Source organism: Lagopus muta, chromosome 9 (genome assembly GCF_023343835.1).
Source record: "Lagopus muta isolate bLagMut1 chromosome 9, bLagMut1 primary, whole genome shotgun sequence".
In the NCBI taxonomy this organism is placed as follows: domain Eukaryota; kingdom Metazoa; phylum Chordata; class Aves; order Galliformes; family Phasianidae; genus Lagopus; species Lagopus muta.
Window position 1 is genome coordinate 18,162,737 of NC_064441.1, and position 17,313 is coordinate 18,180,049.

Sequence of the window (17,313 nt, forward strand, 5' to 3'; positions counted from 1 at the left end):
TTTGTTGATCTTTTGCTCTTGTAATTTAGCCACAGTTCAGTGCCATATCTCATAGCCTACCTCTGCCTAACAGGAGGCTTCAGGGGGTGATCCTCCCCCTCTGCTCTGCCCTGGTAAGGGCCTCATCTGGAGCACTACGTCCAGTTCTGGACTCCCAGTACAAAAAAGACAGGGATCTCTTGGAAAGAGTCCAGCGGAGGGCCACGAAGATGGTGAGGGGCCTGGAGCATCTCTGCTATGAGGAAAGGCTGAGTGCACTGGGTCTGTTCAGCCTTGAGAAAAGAAGACTGAGAGGGAACCTGATCCAGGTCTATAAATATCTAAGGTGCAGGGGCAGAATGGCGAGGCCGGACTCTTTTCAGTGGTGAGTGGAGACAGGACAAGGGGAAACGGCCGGAAACTGCAGCATAGGAAGTTCTGCACCAATGTGCGCAAGAACTTCTTTACAGTGAGGTGATGGAGCACTGGAACAGGCTGCCCAGGGAGGTGGTGGAGTCTCCTTCTCTGGAGATGTTCAAGACCTGCCTGGATGCTGACCTGTGCGACCCGCTGTAGGGAACCTGCTTTGGCAGGGGGGTTGGACTCGATGATCTCTGGAGGTCCCTTCCAACCCCTACAATTCTGTAATTCTGTGATTTAAGTCTGCTTTTTGAAGGTCTTCTGTTGGTTACCTACCATAGATTTACTGCACAGTAACAGTCTCCTTTTCCATTCAAGTAACTCACTACTCCAATAGCGAGTAGAGAGTCAGGAGTAAGGTGGAGTTGTTCTGATGCTCTGAAAGAATCCTAGAAGGTATTAACTGGATTTGCATTGCTTACATTACAGCCTGCATCAAATCTGGCACTTTTTTTTTTCTTTATCTGTTTGATGAATACACTTGAAAAATATGTTATTAGTCTTTCTCTAACCTATTTATCTATTAGAATTAGAATAAATACACCAAGGGGGGTTCTGAGGATAAACTAAGGTTTGTGAACCATTGGTTTCCTATATTACCATTATTTTTAGAAAGCAGTTCTCAGGAAGATTTAGCCGCAAAATGCTGCTTGTTCTGAGATTCAGTTGGTCCAACACTTTGCTTACTCTTTGTTAGCATGTGAGTTTTCTGAGTGCAGCACAAAAGCAGACAAGGGTAGTTGTTCCTTAACCATTGCTATTGTGTTTCCTGTTTTAAAACGCTTTTAATTTAGTATCTGTCAAGGAATCAGATTCATATCTGATTAGATTGGTCAAGTTTTATCTTCCAGAGTGTTTTGTGCCAGGTTTGGATTTGAGAATGAATACTTAGATTATTAGAAGTTAATATATGATACAATTGAAAGCTCTGTTGTGTAATTACATTTTTCATTTTGATTTTGCTACCCTAACAAGTACAGTAGGGCATGAATGAAAGGTTCTAATATCAGAAGATTTACTACATGATGTCATGTGCTGCATCCCTCCCAGAAGAATTCATGTTAATTGTCACACAGTCTTGCCAAAATCATGAGCAGTGTGCAGTAATGAAATTCTAATAGCAGACAGCTGGCCTTAAAGGCACATACTCAGTGGCTCTAAAATTTTTGCAGAGAACTCTTCTCATACAATGGCTAGACTCGTGCCTGACCCACACAGACACCAAAAGAGAAGGGGTGCCCTGGCAGCCTTGTAGGCTCTGCATGTTCTGCACGTGTCAGAAGAAGAATAGCATACACATCTCTCTCTTGGTTTCTCTCAATTGCTCGGCTGAGCCGGAGCCAAATGTCTGCTTCTGCTGAAGTGCGTCATGGATTTCTAATTATCCCTTACCTTCAGCGCCCTCACAGATCTTCTATTTTCCCAGGCTCCAGGCCTGGGAACACCATCCTCTGATGCATGTTTATTTATTTATTTATAATTGGGTCATTTCCATGTGGCTTTGACCTCTCCAGTTGACTTAAACCCATGTTGTCTAGAGAGGAATCCATTTTCTACCTCATTGCAGGCCTATTGATTCCTGTTTCTTAGAGTGGGGAACTTTAAGAAATTGCTCCAGCGCAGCAAGTCTTCTATGCTAAAAACAAATGACTTATTAAGCCTTCTTGAAATCCATGAGTGCAGCATCCTGTTAGTCAGTTTGTTCAGCTTCACATCTGATAGTCCTGGACAAACAGAAGGGAAGGTAAATTTTGGACATTCCAATGAGAGGAAGCCTGGAACTCCACTTAGCCTTTCTGGTTTCTGGAATGCTGAGATTTTCTGTAATGAGAAAGCTCATACAGATAGTGGAACTGAAACACTGTATCTTATTTAAAAAGTTGATCAAAAGTAAATTTTTCATTTAAAAAATAGAAACTTCATTTTGGAGAATTAGCATTTCCCACAACAGGCTGAATTTCTAGAGAGGCATGGACCAACTTTAGCTATATGTAACCGTTGGATGAGGTCCTCGGCCTAACGTGGTCGTTGGAGGACAGCATTGTTAAGAAAGAAGCCCAAAATAACAGTCACTTACTGTATGTGAGGAAACACTCAGTGGGCCCCATGAAGTAAATGCTGCCACAAAATATACTTTCTGCCTTTGAGAAATAGTAAGGTTTGGGAAAAGTCCACCCGCCCGGTGCCCTTGTGTAGTTTTAAGGAAACCAGTACATGGAGGAGAGTATGATCTGGAGAGTATGGAGAAGGCAGTAAATACAGACCTCCTTTCTGAGCAAGGGAAAACCCAGCTAGGTGCTTCTCCAGAAACAGAACAAAGCCCAAAGAAAAAAGAAGCCTGTTTATTATTGTAGGCTAAATAAGTCTCCTGTCTAAACACTTGCAGATAAAGGATACGAAGGGAACTTGTAAGTATTGTGGTAAGATTCAAGTGAGCGTTGTGGATAATGTGCTTTGTCATAAGGAGGAAATATACTGTTGAAATCAGGCCATGGGTGATAGCAGGTAGAAGAGGCTCCCAGGGAATAAAGAGATTTCTCTAGCTCCATTAAAATATTTGAAGAGAGATAGATGTATGTTTGGGAATAACTGAGGATCTTTTTTCAAATTTCTAAGAAGTAGGCAAGTATACTGCAATCTTTGTCCCAAAAAGAAGATAATAAAGCAGACACTCCATTGCCACGGGCTTTGTCAGTGTGTTTAAGCAGAAGTCACTAAAATTCTGTAGGGAAAGAGTGGAATAATCATAATGATTTTTCTTGTGTTTTTTTGTTTTTGTTTTTGTTTTTTTAACATAGGACCCATGTAGTAATTAAAAGCAGTAGCCTGAAAGAATGAACACATGCATACGAGTAAAGGGGCAGGGAAGTGATAAAAGACAGAACAGAAATGAAGAATGAAGTCAGTGAAGCAGTAGAATTTGGCTGCCAACAATTGGATACGGGATCTAGAAAGCTAGGTGCTTAATAGAATTAAACTCTTACATATATATATCTATAATATCTGTATACAGATTGATGTAAAAGCAAGGGGATGTCAGAAGTAGATGTATGTATGAAACTTACATTTCCTGTGACAGACAACTGTGGAAATTGGACATGGAGAGATCTGGTCCTTGAGCTCTCGCAGAATTTTCATTAATTGTACACGGCCAATGCCTCTTCCTTCTGAATTGGGCTTTAACCTATTAACGTGTGCTGCCTGGGCATGTGGCTCCATTCAGTTCTGGTACTGTACTGAGAATGTTCAGAAAATGCTTTCAGGTAAGATGTTGTGTTTACATGCTGATGTACTGGGTTCCTGCTGAGGAAGACTAGTGGTAACACAGCTGGTTGTTTTCTTCCATTTGTGAGCAGAGAAGGACCACAGAATGCACCTCGTGGTACCTATTTAGAGAGAAGTGCTTAAATTTCATGAATTTTGATTTTGTAATTGTAGTGGAGCAGTACTTTTGCCTAGTGTATACCTAATACTTTTGCCTTTTGCCTTCACTTTAGAAAGCACTTAACATTATTTAATCTTTTTGCTTCCGTAGCTACCCCTTAGTATCTTTGTACCAGAACAGTTAGTGGTATTTTGGTAACTGGAAGGTGGGATATATACTTTCCAAGTGTACTGTGATTCTTTATCTGATCTCTGTGAGTTTACTTACAAACCAAAACAAAGTCTGGGCAAATAAACCTGGCAATTGCTTGGAGATGGGGGAGAGTCTGAGCTCTACAGCAGACCTCACAGTGCCATATCCAGTCAGATCTGTCCACCTTGAGCCGTTAGAAGGCAGTGTGTGCAGGAGCCCGGTGCTGCATGGTGGTGTCCAGACAGCACCTTGCCTGTGCTGCTTGTGACATTTAAAGTCGTCATTTTTAAGACCTTCAAAAGAACAACTGGGTACAAACTCAATAAACCTCATTTTTTTCTGTACATTTCCCACCTAGGTCACCATGTTTTCAATCACAACCTGTGTTTATGCAGAGTAATTTCACAGATTTTCCTGTGGTCGTATAGAAAGGTTGTTCTCACTGTAATGTCTAATGTTACAGAGCAACCTTGCCACATGCATTAGTCTGAATCTCTCCTTCAGTGTGGGCTGAGGTATATCCGTTTTCCTTACTAAGCCAAATATCGCTAACTAAAAGGAGTGTTTCTCATCTCCCCACTGTGAGGAGCTGGTACAGTGACAGGGAACAGAAATGACCTCTGGAGTTCTGTGCAGCCTGATGAGCTTTCACGAGGCTTTCAAATGCCGTGAGTTCCACACAAATGACTATAAATAATTGCCTAGGTTGGCCTGACCTCGGGTTGTCTGAGAAGATGATCTGATAATGGCACAAGTGACTCTGATTCTGTTCTGAAGCTGAGATCCCATTTAGGATTATACTTATTTGAACTCTCTGTAATTTAAGAAGAAAGCTTTCTGCATGCGCCAGTACTGGAAACACATTCTGAACACAAAGGTCACTGGTGTGGCAGTTGAAATCATCATGAAATAAGTCACTTGGGATATAAGTTTTATGAAATAATAATAAAAACGAAAGCTTACTCTCTGTTTGACAGCGCAGTTTTCTTTCCCTAGCCATGATCCATACCCAGTCCTCAGTTCTGCAGTCTGTATGCCAGGCAGATTCCTCCTGGCAGAGCTGTCAATGTGAAACTTTGAGTATTTTGGAATCTGCATCCATCTGAGAGCAGTTTGGAGAATGGCGAGCCTGCATCACCTCCTTGCCATCAGGCATCCTTACTTACTTTCCCTACCATGGCCAAGTGCTGAGAGTTAGTCTCTAAGAATTATCCCATTTCATGAAATGTGGTCCAAGAAAGAAAACATTCTTAACCAAAGCAGCTTTTATCACAGACTTGCTTAGTCACTCCTTCCATTTTTTTTCCTGACTAGCTATGAACAAAGCTAGCCATTTCTTTCCTAAACTACTGTCTTGCAGAATACATAGTACTCATAGTCCCAAGACTTACTGCCAGTTCACCCCAAAGTGCTCAGAACTCACAGGATTTCTTCAGCCATGATCTCGATCTATAACAACGAAAGCAAAACTAAATCTTCTTTGACCTATTAAAATGTTCCTAATCCCAACCAGAATGATCTGAAACTTTGCTTTTTAACAAAGCTGTCAAAATTTCTCAGTCAGTATATTAAAAAACAACAACAACAAACCCTGTCTTCAAGAGAGATGGAAAATAGTGTTAAAAGAGAAGAACTGGCAGCAATTTCTCATAACAGCTATGCTTGTGACTTGGTGACTTGTTTTGTTGCAGCAATTGGTTGAGGTTCTACAAAAAATGATTTCTAGATTGCTGCAGAATGCAACATCTTAGATAAAGTGATGAGAGCACTACAAGGAGGAGTGCAAACCCTTTTAAAATGGGAACTGATGCTGTCAGTGAGCATATTTGCTGTTACTGATGGTTGTACAAGGGGCAGAAAAAGTTTGGGAACTCTTGGTGTGGAATAAATACCTCCCTAAAGGTAGATGGTCTGTACAGATTAACTGTGACCTTATTAGGCCAAGCTGTTACTGGCTGTTTTTTTACTGGTACCAACTGAAAGTCTTTCAACTTCTTAAAAGACTGGAACAAATCTCTGTATTATTTAAATATTTTATTTCTTCTCAAATGGTTGTTGGAAAGTAATCTAATATTACTGTTTTGAGGAATTTAATAAGCTCATTAAATCTTTAATTCTTCAACACTACTGCATTTTCTGAAAGACTGAGCTTGGTATGCATAAATCAGAGCTCTGCTCATCCTTTTGCTCCTTAGCCAAGAGCAACCCATTCAGGGACAGAACTACGTGTTTAGGGAAGCTGATTTTATGTTGGCTGTAGTATTAATATGAATCATAAGTAAGTCTGTTTGCAGTATCCTAAACAGAACCACTCAAGAGGGATATAGACTTAATTAGGAAAACTTTGTGGAGGCAACAGAGTGTTTATAGGTGTGGGAAGGGTGACAGAAAAAAAGGGCATTCCACAGGCCAAATTTCAGCTCTTTATACAGCATGTTGCTAGCAATAATTTGTAACCTATTAACTGAGATTTTCAAAATACCAATATGATTTAGTCATGTCTTCCATAGAAGTGTAATGGATAATAAGTTTAAATAACATGTATTTTGAAAAAACTGTATATTAAAATATTTTCAGTCATTACTCTGAAGCATGCTATAGAACATTTGTGTGAGGATAAAGAAAAGACAGGTGAGACCTACTGTGTTGGTAGGCAGGCTTCCAAGAGCATTAACGTTTTATTTTAAGAGATGAATAAAAGCCTCAAAATCACTTTAGACTTGGCAGGTAAGGATTGTTATGCTTCATCTTGCCTCTTGGCCAGAAAGCTCAGTAAGTGGGAGCCTGCCAGATACGACAGTCTTCCCCACTACCTGAATTTAATTTAAACCATTCTATGCAGCCCTGATTTTAATCCTTTCATTTTGGTTTTGAGTTACCGCATATATGGCACAATGGAAATCTTTTTTCAAACTTAAACTAGAAACATATTTTAGGAGACAAAAAAAGTCTGTCTTCTGTGCAGAATGTCACATCTTTAACTATTGGATGAATAGAGCCGTTGTAACAATGCACTTGAAATTTCTGATGATCAATAGAGAAATCTGAATTTTCCATAGTGTGCTTTTTCCTTCTCATCCTCCTTGCAGTTTGTACACATTACAAAACTGGTTCATTCAGAATGGCCAATCGTTGCAATAGCTAACGAGATAGTTTAAAATAACTGGAAAGTGATACGTGAAGGGTAAAAAATCAATGTGATGTTCTGTTTTGGTAGGTAATTACAAATGTGTGAAAGCTATTCCTTTAGCCAAATTGTCCAAGAGGAAATATAACAGAACACATTCTACACTCAGTATCTAGAGTACTGGACCACAAAGGATCTGTTTCTGGAAAAAGTGCCTACACATTATGTCCGTATGGATGTAGCGTGATGATGTATTGGGACCAGTGCTACTGTAAGATTTTCTAACAGTTTGTTTGTCTAGATGTCAAACTGTAACTGTCTAACCTGCTGTTGTCTGAAATCTGCTTTTTTCAGAAAAAAATAAAGGCAATTACTTTTGATAAAGCTTTAGCAATTCCATTGAAAGTGTTGTTTGATTAATTATGGCTTGAAATCGTCAGTGAAACTGACAGTTTATTGACTGTGAAATTGAATAAATGAAATTGACTTATAAGGTGATCTTAGTAGTACTGATTGTGAGACAGTTTTAATTATGTAAATGAGGCCACTAGAAAAATTGCTAATTTCTGTCATGCTTAGGAAATGGTGGAGCACCAGATTTAAATGTAGCTTCCTAGAGCTGGTACATGAAGAATGTCATTCTGTCACCCGTCGGTGTCAGGCAGGAGTCAAATCTGACACAGTTGTGCTTATAGACCAGGCAGACTGAAAGAGGAAGGGACTGACAGGGTATCACCAGGGAGGAAAACTTTCCTACAGCATTCTAGCTACCCTGGCAAAGTGTAAAAAGGCCAATTAGCTCTCTGCTTGTCCTTCCTTCCTGTTGTTCCCTGTTCAGATGTGTGCCACTCACAGCTTTTTCTTTAGGCTTTGAGTTGCTTTTTCTAAGGACTGACAGGAAATCATTTATAAACTGGGGGTAGGGAGAAGTTTCCTGTCCTCGTTACTCGCTAAATAATTGCTAAGCTAAGAGAGAAGACAGTTCAGACAATTGAGCAGACCAGACTGCCGCCACGAGTGCTCTTATCTGTGGTCCTCAACAACCGGGGCCTGCCCAAGCTGATGATATCCCCATGGATTTGGCCTTTGCCCCAGTAGGAACCCCCAAACACTGTGAATGTGCTTTAAAAAAATAAGTTGAAATTTAAGTAGATGTTAATAAAAAGGATGTGCTTTCAAGGCCTCAACTGTGTTATTAGGTGTGTGCAGGCAGGCTGGACTGCAGCCTTGTGTCCCTTGCTGGATCCTTACAGGTGTTTAGTGATGAATCAGTCTAAGTGAAGTGTATTTTGTATTTTTGTGTAACTGGGGTTGACTGTATTTTTGCCTTGTCTTACTTCACACTTTACTCCCATGATTCTCAAGTATAAGAGCTTTATTACTTTTAATATGAAAGACATGAAGACAAAAGCAAAGTTCAGTTTGTGTGAGTACCAGTGACTGAACAGTGCAGGCATGAGCTGAGCTAAAGGCAGTGAAAACCTTGATAACCTCCTCTTGCACTGCAGTCTTCTCTTGCCAGCCCTGCACTTCATTTCTGCACTGCAGTGAAGTTTGTGCGTCCAGTCACTGCGGCTGTGGGCAGCAAATGCAGACAGCTGAGATTCTGCTCTAAAAATCCACCACTGTCAGATGGCTCAAATGCACAAGGCAGTTACCTAAGCCCTACTTACATTTCTGATATGTTTTCTTGTCTTATTCTCCATCCAGTAAATTTGAAATACACTTATGCATTTGCTAAAGAATGAATGTACTTGTTCAAAGTTATCTAAAAATATTATTGTAATACTTTGAGTGTATGAATGATAGTCTTACAAGTTTTGTAAGGAAGCCCAAAGTTTGGATATTTCATACTTCAGCAATACTACTGAAGAGATGCACTTCAAGAGTGCCATATTGAAAGAAAACAACAACCATTCTGTAATGTGTCAGATTCAGGAAAGAATACTTTCTAGCTAGCTTCTATATTAAAAGCAGCACTGACTAAATCTGTGCTATTAATGTAAAAAAATCTAAGCTTTGCTGTGCTTCCAAGAATATTAGGTATTATTCAATGTCTGAAGACAAATTGTATACTGAAATCGTGGCACTTGTTCTCTGAAAGGAGTGTGTATTTATTTCTTGAACAGACAGCCTCAGTCCCACTGTGAAACATCTCAGAAAACACAACATTTTGGAAGGACCCTGAGAACGACTATGACAACATTCTGCAAGATGTGAAATTTGGTAGACTGCCTGCTTCCAGGGACCCTCTCAGGTACAGTGATGAGTTCAGTTTTATCAAGGTCTTCAGCAAATTTCAGGTGAAGAGATTAAAATACTGAATTGATAGCTTTGTCCCTTCTGGGAGTTACCTCTTCTGTGTTGTAGTGGACAGCACAGAAAACTTTAGGTTTGGCTGCATTTTGTAACTGTCACTTGACAGTGTTGAAGGATTGCAAATTTTTGCTCAAAACCTGAAAGAGAAGCTTACTGTACCAGGGATGTAGTTTATATAGTTGCGCTATGTTCTCCCTGCTCTCAGTTGCCCAGCTGTAAATCTAGAATCAGCTGTAAATTCATTGTCATGGTTTTACACACCTATGTATCTATTCTTCAGAATTAGCCACGAGTTGAAGTCCCCAGAATCATGGTATTCACCTGAAGTTTATTTCAATGCAATGTATTCTACTGTAATTTATTTTTACTTTTAGTTTTTATCTGCAGCTCCAAGAACAAAAACCCTCTCATTTTAAGTGAAATAGATGAGGGTTTGCAATGTGTTCTTCTGTGTTTGTAGGAGCTGACACTTTCTCAAACGTACTAAAAGTTGCTAAAACAAAGAAAAATTGAGTTTAGTAAAGATCAGACTGGTGTCCTTTAGTAAGACTTGGAACTACTAGGCAGTCCTTGCAGTGTTGCTAAGCTGGCTGTGGGAGAATTCAGTCTGAAAAGAGGGTATAGGGTACAGATGTGTGTGACAGAGCAGGAATGCTAGCTGGTCATTACACTAAAAGCCACTTCCAGTTTCAATGTTCTGACTGTCTTCATGAGAAATGCAGGAGAAACAAGTGAGAGAGTAGCTTTTTAAAAGCAAATATCAGCAACCTGACATTGAAAATACAGCTGGTTACAAATGCTGGACAGTATTGTTTGTTATTCTGTTTTGCTTATGAAAGTGAGCTAAAGGAGAGCATTGTTCTTTTGTTTCTGATATTTTTATCACCGATCATAATTTCTACATCATTTCATCTTCTTTGCATAACACCTGTAGGCTTATGGTCACCTCTCATCTCAACCTGAGAGGCTGAAGTCAGTTTTAAACTGAAGTCTGCAAATTGAAGGGAAAAGAAGTTCACAAATTAACATATATCCATTCAAGTAAAACCTTACTGAGCTTGTTTCTGTTAGCTTGCTGTTATATCCTACCATGAATATTCTTTTCAGAAGAAATTTTACTTTCTTCCTTAGAAGCTCTGCCTGGAATTTTAAATTAAAGGAAAACTTACATATAAGTATAAAGAAGAGAAGTTTCAGTTTCAGGTAGCAAAGGTCTGAGTGGCTCTTTCAAATAGCTGTGACTATTTTAGCTAATACATAACTACTAACAGCAATCATTAGATGTATCAACCTGCACATAATTGGGCTGGGGTGAAAGTATGCAGTCATGCATATTAATTGAAATATCTGACCTGAGCTTTTATATCCAGAAATAGGTTGTCAGTTGTCTCTCCTGTCAAAATACCTTCACTATGAATTTGTATAGCATGTGTTTTTTCGCCATACTTTCCTTATTTTTTCCTGAACTATGTTCTTGTAGGTTGTTCTGTTCTTGATATAAACCCACTTGGTCTGTCTTCCCCCTTAGCCTCCAAGGATTTAGCCTGTGAGGGGGAAGTGTTTAAAAATAATTCCAGTTATGGTAGAACAGCCTGTATCCTTTCTATAGAGTAGCTGACATCAGACTTCTGAGTTCACAAGATGGTCAACAAAAGATCAGTAAAAACATCTAAGGATTCTGAAGGACAAAGATTTTTTTTTCCCTCTTCCCTTTAAAGGGAAAACGTGACTTTCCAGCAGCAGACTTTCAGACTGTGGAAGCTGGAGTGATACACACCTCTTATTACAATTAGTACAATCACATATCCTGTAGAACTACCCAATTGCTCAAAAGATGTGTCTCTAAATATACATGTAGCTCTTGTGTAATACCAAGTTAAATTACAGATGAAATATTAAAGGGCCCTGCATCTGAGTGGAGCTAAGGAGAGAAATCTTCCCTAACTTCTTTCTGACTTTGTCTGAGAGACACGTGTACCCATGCTGGCTCTCAGGAGTTGGGTGAGGGATGTAATTTGCTCACTAGATCACATTAAAGCTGGGGGAGGTGAAGAGAAGCAACATGAGGCTGCAGATGGAAAATTTCTTTAGAGCTGGCTGTGTGTGCCTCTGGGAAAAACCCAGTGACTGGCTGTGGCTGCCGAGTAGCTTCTGAGTGTGGAGAAGCTTAAAGCAGGAGCAGGGTTAGGAGATACAAGACAAAAAGTGAAGAAGAGAGAAAGTTTAGGCAGGAATGAGCCAAAATTGAGAGGGAGCTAAGTCACAGCTCTGTGAGTTGCTCCCTTTCCAAAGCAACAGCATTACTGCCACCCAGCAAGGAGACAGCAGGAAGCTGGGTGGCCTGCTCAGTCACCTTGCACAGCTCCCACTATTGCAGAAGGGATTTAGAGCAAAGTTCTGAAGCACAGGGACGAAAAGAGGGCAAACGGCGAAGCAGAATATTTCCTTAGGCTTTGATTTCATAGCTTCTGAAACTTCAAAGCAGAAATTTTGAGAGGGCTAGAGAAGAGCATAGGCAGAAAGTACATGCTCAGCATTTTGTGGCTGGTCATGATGTTCAGCAGTACCTGAGGCAGGAATGACAGCAAATATTTGCAAATGCTTGTATTGTCCTGCTGTGGTGCATGCCAAGAACTGCAAATGCTGCAGTACAGCAGATTGCCCTCAACCTAATTGTTCCTCAACTACTTTTAAGAAACTTTGAGGGGTTTTGGAGACATTCTAGCTCTCATTGGAAAACACCACAGGATTGTTCATGAAAGCAGTGGTATTTTTAATACATCCATATATAATTGGAAAACCATTTATTATGCTTTCTCATTCTCTCCTACTTATCAAAGCCAAAACTACTTATAAATAGATACCTGTTAGGAACGATATTTTACACTCTCCAAATTTCTTGGATTACTTCTGAAAGCCTAAATGTTGAAATCATTTCCTTCAAATAGAATTTTAAATTTCTCTTTTTCCAGGCATATGAGATTGAATGAGGAAAGTAATACACTTGTTTGTTTTGCAGTGACAGTTTGACATAAAGCAACTTATGGGCTAACAGCAAAAATGGTAACACATTTCAGTTGGGTTGGGTTGCTGGGTTGATGGCAATATCGATGTTTGCAGAAATGAACTGTAGAAATCAAAAAGCATAACTCCATCATATTTATCAAAAGCGATTAAAATAACCCTTAAATTTAAGAATCTGCTAATGCTAACATTTCAAATGAAATTTTAGCTTCAAAAAAATAAGTCCAACAAAAGAAAGAAAGAAAAGTAAGAAAAACTTCTATTTTAAACATTCTTCTCCCTTCTGCTGCCTCAGAATATAACTCCTGTTTCATGCTATAAACAGCAAGCAACGTGAACACGAGCGCGCCTTCCCACCAACTTCTGCTCAAGAGATGTTGACACATAGGAGTGGCAAAGAGGAAGGTGCAAACAGATGAAAATCCCAGCTGAATGAGTGGGTTTTTAATCTTCTTGCACCTGTTTCCAGGAGGGGAGCGTGACAGTGATAGGGTGCAGAAAGGAATGTTACAACCTGGGCAGCAGGATGTGGATGGAGGCAGAGGTCCCTGGGGGAGAGTGGGCTGGAGGAGGCTGCATCATATTGCAGACCTTGAATTTGGAAGAGCTGAGGTATTGAAGGGATTTTAAAAGAAAGTCAAATAATTTAAGAGCAGTATTTAGATGTGGTTTACTCAGGGGAAGAGAGGTATTTACCTGCACAGGATCTAGTGCAATATGGAAGTATCAACTTTTGAAATAATTTCCAAAATACATTGTTTTGGTGCAACAGCAGTGACTTCTGCATGGCTTTTATGCAGAGCAGAATGTGATGCTATCTTCAGAGATGACAGCTTGTGTACAACGGGGGGTTGTAAATGCTTAAAAGTGTAGTACATTGAAAATAAAAACTGTCCCAAGTAGGATGTGCTGTTAGAGGAGAGAGGATAGCACAGCCTCTGCAGTCTGTGAACAGCCAGTGCCTCGCAGAGGCAGAGCAGTGTGCATGGAAGGATTTGCTGGAAGTCTTGGCAACCTCATTTTATTCACCTCCAGCGGCTCATCACTGGTGTCCACACGGTTAGTGGGCCTGAGCCCATACTTGAGAAAGTCTGATAGGAGTCCAGAAGGACACCCAGGATTTCCAGCTGTTTGTTCCCAAATATTTATTTTTGGTAAGGTGATAGAGTTGGCTAAAATACTGTACTCTGCAGTGTTTCTGGGAGATCGCAGACCTGTCCCTTTGCAGCATGTATCTGGATCCTGAGTCAGCTTCATTATTACTAGCAATGGAGGCAGCACAGGTGCTGCCACGCTCTAGTCTAGCTGCACTTACAGACCTTCAAAACGACTCAGACCAGCAATGAATTTCAAATGTTGCTGTAAATCCTATGTTGTTGCTGTAAATCCTTGGGCTTCTTCCCCATTCAGTCTCTTTTGTGTGGATTCCTGGCAAGTGTGACAGGAGCACAGGGCATTTTTGATATATGGCATCAGGTCCGTTAGTTCAGAAACCCCACACAGAAGCTTGTTTTCAGAAAGAGAGAAAATAAGATTAAACAGGACAGGGAATGCTGTTATGAAGGAATGAAAATATTTTCATTACCAGAGTATTTGTATGTCAACAGCTGATAGGGAATGATGTGAGACATTCCCACAAGGACTCCCAAGATTTTTCCTTGTGCAATAGACCGATTAGCAGAGCCCAGATTAAACGAGCAATGTCATGATGCTTTTTGCATTAAAAGGTGTGACATTCAGGCTCTTTATCTGGTAAATATTTTTTATTTTTTTATTTGCTCGTTTTTTTTAATCCTTGTGACTTTCATTATACTGCTTTCAACAGCTCTCCTTTCTCAAGCTCTAATTTCTTGAGGGAAAATATTATCTTGTCCAGCACTTTACAACATACAGATATATCTTCTATAGTGTATGTTTGAAAATATTAAGGAGAAGCTCTGTACACTTACAGAACATGCAGACTTTAAAGGGAGGGGAAGCTTAAACTATGCAAACCCAGAACTATTAATATTTCTAGACTGACTTCATGAGTTAGTAAAGGAGGAAATGAGCAAATTCAGTTTCAGGTTCTGCCACCCATGTCTCCCAGTGCAGCCCTTGAACTGGCCCAAAAGAGATTATCTGACATACAGTTGTTTCCCTATGTGGTTTGGAGAAATTTTGATATTTTCCTAGGGGAAAAAACAAACAAACAAACAAACAATCACAGCTTGAATAACTAGATCAGAAGTATCTGATAAAAAAATGGAAATACTGAAAAACAAATTAATTCGTGTTTTGGCTTTTATTTTAAATGAAAGTTTACAGTGTTCCTTTGTTTTCGTAGCAGCTTCTGGATTCCACTGCAGAACTGGATGTGTTCTGATGACAGGACTGTTTGCACCCTGGCTCAGATTTTATTTGTTTCTTCGGAGATAAAATATCACTGTAGACCTAGAGCATAGGCATTTCACTGCATTTAGTTTTAGAACACGTCCTTCATTTCTGTGTGTTTGAAAATGTGCATAAGTTATTAGTTAATGGCTCCGATCTTTCTCAGATAACATTAATAACTGCACCAGGTGGTAATTCAGAATCAAGGGGCTCTTTTGGAAGTGTTGCCTGTATGACACATCAGTTATGTTAGTTCACTGGAAAACAAGTAGAAACCCTGGAATGCTACTCCATTTTATTTTAGCACTGAAGCACTTGCTGTTATTTATGTCACTTGATTTCTGTGTGTTCATCAATGTTTTTGCCTCACTTTTACATTCACTCTTAAAGTGGTTTTTCTAATTGCCATTTCTGAATGTGAAGCATGAGAGAGACCTCTGTTTTTCAGTTAGAGGAATACTTGACAGATATAAATAGTAAATTCTACTGAAGATATTTATTAATATTACTGCAGTAAGCCCCAGAATGGAGTCAGGATCCTGCTGTGCATATGCATTGCCACCCTTCCCCTGAAAAGTTGACAACAACATCTGAGCTGAGAATTTCAAAGGGGGCTAAGTGATCTGGGTGCAGGGAGCCGAGAGAAAGCACACAGAATTGTTCTTCTCAATTCTACATGCAACTTTGATAATTGATTTCTACATCTCTTTTTACAAGTATCAGCTCAGTTAATACCTCACGGTTCCATTAGAACCATCCAACTCTTCTGTTTTTTCCTTAGGGTTATATCTTCTGTCCTCACAAAAGCTCTGCTGGACCTCCTATTGCAGATACCAAAGAGTTGCTACAAGAGTAAATGTAACTCCTGCTAATGCTTTCTCAGATTTTCTTCTGGCTTTCGTGAGTTTCTTCTTCAATTTTGCTGATTCTGTTTTAAGGAGTTCAGCTGACTCTTTTTCTGGAAGTTGAATTCAGTTTTGCTATCCCACTAGCTGTGAGATTACTGGGATAACAGGAATCTGCCTTCTGTGAGATGGCCATAATATGTGTATGTTAGAAGGGAAGACTGAAGTGTGTGAGGCCCATTCCCTGCGTTGTCAGCTCCTGCACACATACCATCGGTTTTTACAGTCTGCTGCTCCTTATGCTGATGTGGTAGGGCAGTTCAGTGTGTCTCGCTGTTTCTTTTGCAGTTCTTCCATTTGTTGTGTGTGTGTGCATATAAATGCATTCAGAGGAATGATTTTTTCTTCTACTACTCTTAAAATGTTTGTAATTTGCTATTTGTGGAAAGTACCTCCCTTGAGAGTAAAGCAGAATATAATACAAATAGAAAATGCAAACAGCTCCCCCTGTCCCCTCTCCACTCAGGAGATAGAGAACACCGGGGTGCTTTCCTGCACTGAGAGAAATACCCTGAACATTGCCTCTGGAGAGGGAAGAGCAGCAGACCTGGCAGAAGGTATTTCTTGAAGGGCTGTTCTTCTACGTAAGGAGAGATGAATGTGAAAATTGAGAAGTTAAATTTGTATCTAGTAGCCAAGCTTGAGATGGGTTGTTTCCACCCCTACTGCGCTGGGGCCACTTGGAAGAGGAGCTGCTGCAGGGACTGCATGAAGGGTGGGGTCACACTCACAGGAATGCATTGAATAACATGACAAAACTGTGCTGCACTCTACCCATTGCACAGAAGCCTTCACCTCTTGCTGGAGTTTTTTTGGCATCGAGATGAGCTTATCTTCGAGTAACATGTAGAGTGTAAGGTGAATTGCAAAAGAGGAATGCAGACAGCTTCTCCTATCAGCACATTGTTTTGGTTAAGGCTCTACTGGAGTTTTGTAAAATGCATTTGGGGGAGGGGAGGCAAGACAAAGTCAGCATGTCCTCTGGGTTTTCTTAGTTAATCAAACGGGCTTGTTAAGCAATTAACACTTATACAGTTAGAAAGCAATTGTCCTGCAACTTTAGTTTTTATGTGACTTCAAATGTGCCAGGCTGTCTGAATACAAACAACCAAATCAAAACTCTGCAGCTCTGGCTGTAAATACAAAAGTGAGGTGATAGGATCCTGCACCATCAGCAGTTATGCAGCAGGTTTAATTTGAAGTCTGTCACATTAGGGGCATCTGTGGTTCTTGCAGAACTCTGGATGTTGGCAAAAGCAAAATTCTTGGTAAAATTACCTTTCCCGTGCACTTTTCTGCTTTGCTGCTGGCTTATTTGATAATTTCAAAACATATTAACTGTTCTATTATGGCTTGCACAAGAAGCCACTGTAAGAGCTGCCTGCTTGCAAGCTGGGCATCCTGCATGCCCATCTCCAGACTGCTTCAGTGCAATTCTCACAGGAGCCCTAAAGCAAACAGCTTCATTTTCCATGAACCGAAAATTCAGGATTCTTTTTACATTTGATTAAAATGCACTCTTGTGTTTTCTAGCTCATTTTGACAGAGAATTGACAACAACAAAAGCACAGATGTGCTTTAAATGTACT

The 17,313-nt window shown here is 40.0% G+C and overlaps 1 long non-coding RNA gene across 1 annotated transcript in view; it reads left to right on the top strand.

Moving 5' to 3' along the window:
- The window catches only part of LOC125697868 (uncharacterized), a 139,505-nt gene that overhangs the window by 102,081 nt on the left and 20,111 nt on the right, over positions 1-17,313 (top strand). The window contains exon 4 of the long non-coding RNA XR_007378959.1: positions 9,233-9,360. This is a non-coding gene — a long non-coding RNA (uncharacterized LOC125697868). The remainder of the gene's footprint in view (positions 1-9,232; positions 9,361-17,313) is intronic.